The sequence below is a fragment of the Dinoponera quadriceps genome, unplaced genomic scaffold, assembly GCF_001313825.1.
Source record: "Dinoponera quadriceps isolate SergipeBrazil2010 unplaced genomic scaffold, ASM131382v1 scaffold2872, whole genome shotgun sequence".
Classification (NCBI taxonomy): Eukaryota; Metazoa; Arthropoda; class Insecta; order Hymenoptera; family Formicidae; genus Dinoponera; species Dinoponera quadriceps.
In genome coordinates this window covers 279,218-289,580 of record NW_014556992.1, presented here as the reverse complement: position 1 = coordinate 289,580, position 10,363 = coordinate 279,218, and the positions used below count along the sequence as shown (strand labels likewise).

General features: G+C 50.4%; 1 protein-coding gene across 3 annotated transcripts in view; it reads left to right on the top strand.

Moving 5' to 3' along the window:
• LOC106748525 (probable Ras GTPase-activating protein) overlaps positions 1–10,363 on the top strand; it is a 339,617-nt gene that overhangs the window by 102,804 nt on the left and 226,450 nt on the right. For 2 of the 3 annotated variants that reach the window (XM_014627167.1, XM_014627165.1), the window contains exon 1: positions 2,613–2,904. The exons of the other annotated variant lie outside the window; for it this stretch is intronic. The gene's annotated coding sequence lies outside the window, so the exon portion shown is untranslated. Of the gene's footprint in view, positions 1–2,612; positions 2,905–10,363 lie in introns of those variants that run through there. 3 annotated transcript variants of the gene reach the window in all.

Sequence of the window (10,363 nt, the reverse complement as noted above, 5' to 3'; positions counted from 1 at the left end):
GGGGGGGGGGGGGGATTCGAGGCGAGTGTAATTTTGACCGGTTCGATTTTCGTCGTCGAGGAAAGACGCGGGAAAGTCTCGAGGCGCGCGACTCGTCGCTCAACGTGGTCGTATGATGCTGAAGCAGGTTTGCTCGATGTTCGTCGCTCGCTGGAGGAAGAAGGAGAGACTAGAGGGACAGTTGCGGTTCAAACGCTAAAAACGCGCGTCGCGCTTCCACCGCCGTGAATCAACACTTCGTCCCGCCGCACAAAGGCCTGTTTGTACGTCCGCGACATCGAAATCTGAAGTCAACGGGATCCGATAATAGTTTCGATTTATCGACTCCTTGTCGTCATCGTCCGCGCGCTCGCGACTGTAAATAAAACCCGAGAACGACCGATCGGAGAACAGAGACGACTCTATCAAGCCCGTTGCTGCCGCTGCTCAGAGTGCGCGCACACGGCGGCGATTGGAAAGCCCTGCGGTGGAAAACGGAATCGCGGGACCAGTCGTGCCGCAATTTTTCTTTCCTGTCTTTCTCTGTCTCTCTCTCTCTATCTCTCCATGCAACATTTTCATTACCCGTCTCTCCCTCTCGGGACGAGGAAAGTTCGTCATTAACCTCCGACGTGCCCTCTGCCATTTGTCACGGTGACATCTGCCGCGGAGAAGAAGTAGGAAATAAATTTTCAGAAGAAACGATGGATAGAGAGAGAGAGAGAGAAAGAGAAAGTGAGGAAGAGAGGGAAAGGCGGTGCGAATTTAACGACGCATTAACCGTATTGAGAGAAGAATTCGCCGAGGAAACAGTCCGTAAACGAGGAAATAATGACGGAAAACAACGAGGGTGTTTGAAAAACAATCGGAAGAACTTTTCAACTTCTCGAAGTTGCCGATGAAACTGTACGTCCGACACGGCGAGTCTGAAACATCTCGCGTACAAAAATGTCGAGCCTCGTACGAGCCTCCTCCCCTCTCCTTTCCCTCTCGTTTAACTGGTCAACTCGCCGGCGACGAGCTGCTGGTTCCTTAAACGTCACTTTCGCGCGACGCCTGAATTTGTCTCGTTCCGCCGTCGACTGTGATAAAGTGCGACGTCCGTTTAATAAATTGCATCCCTGATACACTGCGCGGCGAACACGCGGTGTAACGTTCGCGGCCGGAGTTTCTGCCTAGCGCGTGTACGAGCGACGCACGTGAACGCTTCATTAATGTCGATCGAAAGGAAATCGGTTAATAACGACGCGTGTCTCGCTGCTGTCGCCCTTCATATTGAAACGAGACGCGTATCTGCTTCCTCCGTCGTGCGTTTTTCGTTGCCGCGCGCGATCGGCTCGTCCGTTCGTTCGTGCTATCGGCTTCGCGGCAACGACGAAGACGGTGGAAATGGAGAGTGTTCGCAATTACGGTTCTAGTCCGTTAAGAGTAACAATGAAAGGTAGAGCTTCGGTGTGCTTCTGGCGTCCTGAGAACCGATGGTAATCTAGCGGAGAGGAATCCCAAATATGCGGGAGTGGAAGTCGCGCAACTAGTGCGATAGATATTTTTCAAAGGGCTGGGAAAATGCCTTCGGGATTCGCCTGACCGCGTTTGAAAGAACGATGAAGTGCGTCGTGAGAAGGATGATTATTTTCAAATCAAGTCGATCAGGTGGCGCGTAATATTTTAATTTGTTGCATCGCAAGTGCCATTCACGCGGGAAAAGTGTTTTACTGGCGTAGCGAATTATTTGTTATGGTAACAGCAGAAGGATTTGTTAAGAGTTAATTATTAATTATGCCAACTAAATGTTATTACCGTCGCAACGACGTTCTACTACAATGGCGAAATTATTTTCTCCGCGTAACAAATCTTTTTGTTGTTACTATGGTAACAATTTGCCGTGTCAGCCAAATATTTCTCTCCGTGCAGTTGGTTCTGAGAGGGTCTTGGCACTCTGCTCTACGTATGTCACTACTGGTTTGGAAGTGACAATAAAATTGTGCTTAAAATAAAGTATACCGAGTACAGTCGATAGATGGATTTTTTCACTCGCTTCGACTTATAAATAACGAACGTCGCGCAAAAATCCCCAAGGAAAACGTTGGATTCGCGACCGACACTTTCGGCACTTCGACAACAGCCACCTGCGTTTCTATCGTCTACGCGACATCCATCGTCAGCACATCTACACGTAACCGACTTAATATCCCGCACGTGACGAGACGTTCTCGATGGAGGATCGCGCGAGGGGGTTAAATTTATAGCGAGTCCGCTAAACGTGGCTGCTCTGGGAGTTCCGGAGCTCTCCGAGAGCGCGATAGCATCGGCGACGGTCGTCTACGATCGTCGACGCTTTAGAGCCCAGAAGAAGAAGAAGAGGAGCATCAGCAGCAGGAGGTGGAGTAGGGGAAGATGGAGGAGGAGGCACGACGGCGATTCCGTTCCGTAGACACGTCGGGAAAGCCGCGAGTCCGTCGACCGGCGGAATTGGCAGAAAGCATCGGAACATCAATAGCCCCTCGCGGCCGTCAATCGGTCGTCGCACGTAACACACTCGCGCGAGGCTGCTTCGGTCGTTTCCGGTTAAGCTCGGCCAACCTCGGCTGCCAGCATTGTCCCGCGTTGTCAGTTCACGACGAGCCACCATCGGGTGTTCGTCGCGAGCGCGGGAATCCGCCGGTCCGCTTAGCGGGAAAATGTGACGCTTTCAAATGGTTCGGTGATCCGTTTCGAACGTCAGATGTGATCGTCGTTTTTCGGCCGGTGTGAGAGCGAGAGAGAAGGAAAGAAACCGGATAGTGGCCGTTACGGAATAGTGAGAACGCCTCTCTGCGCGATCTGGTGTTCGATTGGAGTGAGCCTTAATCGCGATCCTGCCACCGGTGGATGCACCTCATAGCGATATCGCGCGATCGATTTTGCGGTCGGTTAGGGCAGGAGGTAAGGATCAACGGAACAGGGACGGAGTCACGACCAGGCGTGCTCCGTGAGTTGACCTATCGGCCGTTCGGTCGATCGCGATGACTCGAAGATCGACCGCGTTCATCCTTCATCGGCGAGCCGCTTTGATTCCTCTTCTTTTTACGGAGCGATTAAAGGGATTAATCAAATGAAGGGATCGTTCCTTTAAACGTCTGCGACATTCTCGAGGTATTGAATACTCCGCTGCCTGTTTTAATCTCCGGCAAATATCCCTTAATTATTTTCGGCGTTGTTATGAGAAGGTCAGATATTTCGAATTCGAAACAATTAGCGTGGGAAGGCATCGACCGCCACCGTTTATAATTTATGTACACACGGGCCGTTCTGCGCGGGATAACCTCGCGGAAATGTAACATAAATCTTCCCGGTAAAAGCTTAAACATAGAACATAAATCCGCCACGTTAAAATATACCATAAAACGTGGCATACGTAGGAAACGTGTGCCTACAGCGCGGTCGGTGCGGCCACCGGCGACGACGACGTCGTCGTGTTCGTTCGTATCGGAGAAATTCGGCGAATGTCATCGCGCCGTGCGACACACACCGGAGTATATTTTACTTTCAGCATTTTCATTCAATCCGCTCGGAAACTAACGAGATCGTCCGGCGCGTTCCGGAGCGCAAAAGGGGAAAAATAAAATTTCCACCGCGGTATCGGGGATCAGAGCGATCCTCGAATCACTTGTCGCCGGTCGCCACGCTCATGTCACGTCCTGTGCGCGTCGCCTCTCCGATAATATTATCGAAAAACATCGCATTAAGATAATTGACTATCAGAGACGGGGCGAAGGGATTATAATATCCCGTCGTAATCGAGGTAAAACGTTATCTCGCGCTTTAATCTCGAATATAACGGCAATCGGAAACACGAATTGACAATTCGCGATCGATACCGCCACATCGCGTCTCATTATCGTTGATTTACATCTCAAATTGCTGTTAAACTTACTAGTAACGCCACCGATCGGAACTAAGACACACCTTAATGAGAGGCGAGTCGGAAAGTAACGCGTGTGAAATTATTATTACAAAAAATCGCTGTTTCTCGCGGCGTGTCATCGTCGTTGTATCATATCCAGCCGTAATTCCCCGATTCGCGCGTACCGCCGTTCGGAGAACATTTATTCACGTTGCTCCGAGAGCACCGAAAGAAAAAGATCCTCGGCGACGATTCCCGGGCGGCGTTCCGGCGCTCGCGAGATTTGATTCGCGGGCCGCGCGGAACGTGACGGCATGCCTCCGCGCGCACGAGCAGCCGGGGGTCGAAGGCCCTCGGGGCCGGAGTTTCTTTCGGGCACGTTTATCTTGATCGCGCGACAGTGCGACGAAGGAGAAAGGGAGAGAGCCGGAGGTCGTGGTCGTCGAAGGGCGAGAGACGGTGGATCCACGTGGAAACGTCGCTCGTGTATCGAGGCTTCACGCCTCGTCTCTCTCTTTCTAGCGAGGTGTGTATCGGGTTTCGAATCCGGGTCGCCGACGACGGCTTCCTCGCGATCGAGGCTTCCAGGACTCGCGCTCGCTCGCTCGCCGACCGGCACCGGGATAAGAGCCGTTCCGATCGCGTGACCTTCGACTTCGGCCGACCTCTCGTTATTCTAATCCGCAGGAGAGCCGAAGGAGTTCCGCGAGTTCGACAGACGAATGGAGCGTGTCCTCGTTGACTTATCGCGCTCGCTCGCTCACTCCTCGCGTCGATAGAGGCAGCGTCCGTTAGAAATCCGAAGACGACGGCTAAATGACGGTAGGGAGGGACGTGAGGTCGGACCGCGCGTGCAAGCCGGTTAATGGTCGGGAAATGGTTCGTCGTATGGCCGTTAGCTAACTGAATTTTCTTTTCTCTCTTTCTCTATCTTCGTATGATAGATACCAAGATGATCTGGAAGGGGACAACAAGCTGCTATCTCGGGATTAGCTTCGCCAGACTGTTGCCAACGAGAATCGCGACTTGGTGCGAGCGCGTTTCCGGAGCTAGTAATGAATTCTGAACTCTCGGGCTATGTTGCAGCAGCAATTTAAGCCAGCTAATCCCACCTTAGCGATTCACGGCCTCTCACTTGATTATGCGGCTCTGTCGTATGGAGGAAACGAATTCAATTAACCGGAGTTCGATCGACGTCGGACGGGAAGCCGTCTCGATATCCCCGCTGGTCACTTTGGCGGGTTTTAAATATTTTATTGTATTATTCGGAGCGTTATTGTAACGTGTTGCGCGGCTGAATTTCAGAATTTTTCACACCCTTCGATAAATCAATTCGACATTCGCGAGGGGACATCCGGTAATGTTACAACATTCGGAAATGCGACGGTACGCGTCCTCCCTGTCATTTCGGTCGTTTTTCAATATTTTATATCATTGTTATTTTAAACATCGCGTGCACGTGATTTATTTAACAGGAAATATTTCAATTAATTGCGATAATGATTCAACATTTGCGAGTAACGTTTGGTAGCGTTATAATATTTAGAAATTCAACGGCTGACTTAATTACATCTACGCCGGTCAACCGTTCGGCGTTCGCTAATTGCGTCGCTGTAATATCACCGCGCGATTGATTTCATACGTTTGCGGAACGAGCGCGACAAGCGAGTCTCGCCGACGATGCGCGTACATGCTTCGAACGCCTCTCTATCTCTCTCTCTCTATCGCGCTCGCACGTGAACTTCGACACGGCCTTGCCCGGCAAACGCAGCGCCGGATAAAGTCCGCACGCGAGTTTCCGCGAGAACGGAACGCGGTCGGACGACACTTTGTTGCGTCGCTTTGTCTCGCCGGATTCCTGTGTTGCGGACGCGCGCACCTTCGCGTCGTCCGTTGGCAGACTCGAAATTCTCATCGCGTCCCTCATCTCGCGAGAGTCCGGGCATCCGGTTATCTTCGAGGTAGGAAATTGCGAGCGCACCCGCCGACTCCGCACGGTTCCGTTAATTGTGTTACCTCTCCCCTCCGTGCGCGGCAGTTGCCGGTATTATGCTACTAAATCGCTTTTCATTATTCCTCGCGGGACTATTCTTCCACGGGGCGGGAGTTCGCGATTTTCAATCTTTCGCGTCGACGGTTCCTTTTCTCGTCATTTTCACGTGTGTTTCACACGGTAATACCCTTCGGGCTGGTAATTAAGTTTCTTTCCTTTAACGAGGGTGATCTCGCATTAGCGTTGAGGTGACTTGTCAAAACATGCAGAGATCAAAAGGATTTTCCTCGGCGGGACACTATAAATGTGCTAACGAGAGAAATTTTTAGAAGGGGAGAGCTTTTAATATGTATAATTACGTTATAACGATGTTACTTTTAATACGTATTATGTATATAATTTATGCATTAATTGCTGAATCGACGCGCGACAGGGAATGTCACGTGCCGGACGTGCGACTAACTTAGATTAGAAATTCAGATTATCTCGCGTTATCCATCTAAATGGCACGACGAGGCTCAAATGAGAATTATACGGCTGTTACGATACGCTCTTCAAGGCTTCGCGAATAGGTAAACTCTCTTTTTTCCATCTCTTTTTCTCTGTCCTTGCGAGACCGGTGGACTCGTTTTATCACCATCTACCAGGACTTTTACTGTTAGATAGACATCGACCTAACTGGCGTTTCGCGGGCTTCGTCAAGGCTGCATCACGCGATATCGTATGCCGGTTTCCGCAGCTACGAGCTGTTACTAAGTTTCGGAATTTTTGGAGTAGCCGCTCGGCTCCGTTGTTTCGTTATTCATTTTGTACAGATTAGCATATTCCGTTTCGAGACCTAGCGCAGTGAACGCGGAGTTCACGGCGATTCCGATAAAATCGTGCGAAACGACGCTTACTATAAAGTATTTGACTAAATGTGCTTCCATCGTCCGCGTCGTTTAAAATTCCTGAACGTGTGAAACATTCCTCGCGAGCGTGCAATTTTTTTCAATCCACGTCTGCCTCAACGACTCGTTTTACGAACGATGCGTGATTTATCTCGCATAATTTTAACACACGTATCCACGATTCATTGCAANCCCGATACCGTGACGTTACGGGGACGACCGAATCCTTCGCCGTGGAAAAACGGATGAGGCCATTCCTTGTTATTGTGTTCGGGTATCCAGGAAAGATCGTCATCGTGAGGAAGCTCGCGACTGACTTTACGACCGCGAAGTAAAGAAAAAGAAAAAAAAAAATGAAGAGAAGAAAAGGTTCAATCGCCAGCCGTGGGTTCTCAAGGTAAGACAGATCGTAATAAGCCCTTGAACCTGCGGGCACGAGTCGGACTTTAAGATCGATGTTGCAAGAAACTCGCGGGTCCGTGTGCCGCGCGATTGTTAAGGTTTTATTCGCCGCTCTCCGGTTATATTGCATCGGTCGTTAGAAACGACTCACCGCGGGGAGAGAGAACGCGACCCTCGCGCGTACGCCAAGTGTAACGCGACCCCGTGGAGAAGAAAAACTCCTCTCTCTCTCTCTCTCTCTCTTTCTTTTTCTCTCTCGCCGAGTCAGCGACTGAAAAATTCAAAACCGCGTCTTTCTCCTCGTGTGCACATTCGATGCGCCGATCTTGCGTTTGCCGTCTCTTCAATCGAGCTCGTGACGGCATTCAGCTACTTGCAACGGGAAGTCTCCTCATGCTTTCTTCGGTGGAGCATGCATAATCCCGGAAAGGAAAGCACGGAAATTCAAAACATGGAACAATGTCCCGGAAAGTCGCAATCCCGAACACTGAATACCGGGACAATCTCCCGAAATATAAAAAGCGTACGATTGTTCGGAAAAATCGCAATCCTGAAAATTGAATGCCGGGACAATCTTCTGAAATATTGGACGGGTGAAGTTATAACTTTAACGTCACGTTGTAACTTTGCGAAACAACTTCGTGCTTCCAACATTTCGAGAGATTGTCTCGATATTCAGTTTTCAGGAATTGCGATTGTTTGGAATGTTGCCTCACTTCTCAAATTTCGGGATTTCGATTTTTCGGGGTTATGCATGCCCACTCTCTCTTCCGTTACGATTTCCTCATTGCTTGAAATTCTACATGAATTCTACAGAATCGTACGATGTATATATTCGTACAGGCGCGGGGTGCATTCTGAATTCATCGAGTTTCCTTGTAGCTGCGATTACAGGCGCCTACGTAATTCCCTTCTCTTCTTTCCTCTTCACTTATCTTCTCTCAGCTTCTCTTCTCTTCGGCATTTATCCTCGCTTCAGCGTGTGATATAATAAACGCGAGCGTTACATCTCTCGCGGAAGAGGCGTCGCGGCTTTCGAAAGCCGCTCTAACGTGGTTCAGGCTGTGCTTTAGGTGTATCGCGAATTCCGGAACGCGCGTGCGCGCGCGAGAGAGAGAGAGAGAGAGAGATCGGGAGAAAGGAGAGGCCGGTTCCGTTTCTTACCTCTCGCTCGATCGAACGCGAGAGTCAACGAGCGGAATGATCCGCGCCGCCGGAGAACGCCGGGAGGGGTCTCCGAACTTCTCTGCTTTGACTATGTGTAACGTCAGCACGCTTCCGTTTGATCCGAGGCCGGAGTTAGCGAATTCTCCCGGCCAAAGTCCGACGATCGTGGCCGCGTGAATGGGGAAGCCGCGTCGTCGTCCGCCGTTTCGTGAAACTTGGGCCTTGGGATAAGTTTACGCGAGCCCACGTTCGGCTTGGTGGTGCGGACCGGCTGACTCTCGGCGAACAAATTACGCGGTTGGTGGTCGGCGCTGCCGGTCGCTCGTCGCTTTTCATCAATCCCGACGTCCCCGTTTCGGCGAACCCGTGTATCGACAGACGGCCGCGTCAGCTTCGCCGTGGCGACCAGCGGTGTTTCTTCAAGCCGTCGCGACGAGAGATTACAGACTCGGACGTTCTTGATTACGCTCTTTGCGCCCGGAATTATCCGTGTCGTCGGGGATCGAAAATCGATCGCCACGTTCGCAGCACGAAACCCCAGCGCGTAACGAATGTTCTGTTCATTCGGACGCGTCCTCGGTGCCTAACTATTCTCCGCCGTGCCGGTTTGAGCGCAAACGCTACGGCGAGCGATGTTGATTTTGTATTATTTTTCCGGAGGTTTTCGCCGTTGTTCCCCGGATGTCCCGCAGTCGATTCGAGTTATTTCACTCTTTAAATATCTTGGAGTGAAATCTCACGTAAGACGAGTGATGATCTAATCGATCGAAGCGGATTTGCTTCTTCTACAGTGGAATACGTCGATGATCCACTCTTCAATCCCGAATGAAAATATTCATTTGACGATTCAGAGTGAAGAACTTCTATATGACTGAAAAGTCACCCAAATCCCGACGACCGTTATTCTACTTTTCCAGTAGAACTCCGCGGCGAAGAAATTTCGAGAAAAAATATCTACCGTCTTCGAAATATTTTCCAGTTTTTCCGTTAATTAATATTATTATTATTATTATGCTATTCGCGCGGTGTTAGTCCCGCTTTTCATTTTCGGAATATTTCGCTACGTTTGATCGACCGGAATTCTCTTATCTGTGTTTAGAGCAAATCGAGCCCACGCGCACCCGTTCTCAGTGGCGATTTATTGAAAAACACCCATCTTCAATTACACGTCGATAGATGGAGGAATTTACACCACTAACGAGTCTCATCGATTTTGCCAATTTTCCCATTCGCTCGATGTCCGAGGAACAAATTGCGCGGCGCACGTCCGCCTCGTGTCTGACAAATCTTTCTCGTATCCTTGATTTAAGAAAGCGCTCTCCGTCCGGCTTGCCAGAAGGCGGCTTTCCTCTCAGCTGATTCGATCTCGCTTCTCGTTTCTCTGTTCCACTGCCGCGTCTTCCAGCGCGCCTGTCCCGCGTAACATCGGAATAACCGCTGTTACTCGCCTTCTCCCCGGGGCACAGACCGCATAACCGACTTACGTTCAAACGTAACGCGCGTTTTACACACAGAGCGCTCTCGCGAATTTAAATTAGCGTTGTACCTACGCACACGGCGTGCATGAGCGATCCCGTCGCTGCGGACTATATTACGCGCCTAAGACATTCCTCTTGTTTCTCTCTCTCTCTTCCCTTCTCTGCCTTCCCTCTCTATCTTCTTACTCGATAAACGGAGAACGTTTAATTAGCGTTGCATCTCCAACGAGGCTCCTCGCTGTGTGAATTTGCGCTTTTCGCACGTAACGTCGTCTAATTGAGTTATTGACAGTCTCGAGCGACAATGTAAATCGTGTACACACGATTAAACCTTAAATAATGCGGTCTAAATGCTTACCGAATAATCTCGATAAGACGTTGTAATAACGATAGCACGCGGAAAAATGGGCAACACGTCGGATGCCCGGCGTTCACCCGCTCGTCGGGATCGCGCGGATCTCCTTAATCGTTCCACTCGAACGATTCGTTTCTCCTGTCGGGCGGGCCGACAACGCGACGCGATTAGCTCTCTCGGGATCACCGTCGTGATGATGCGGGGGATCACCGT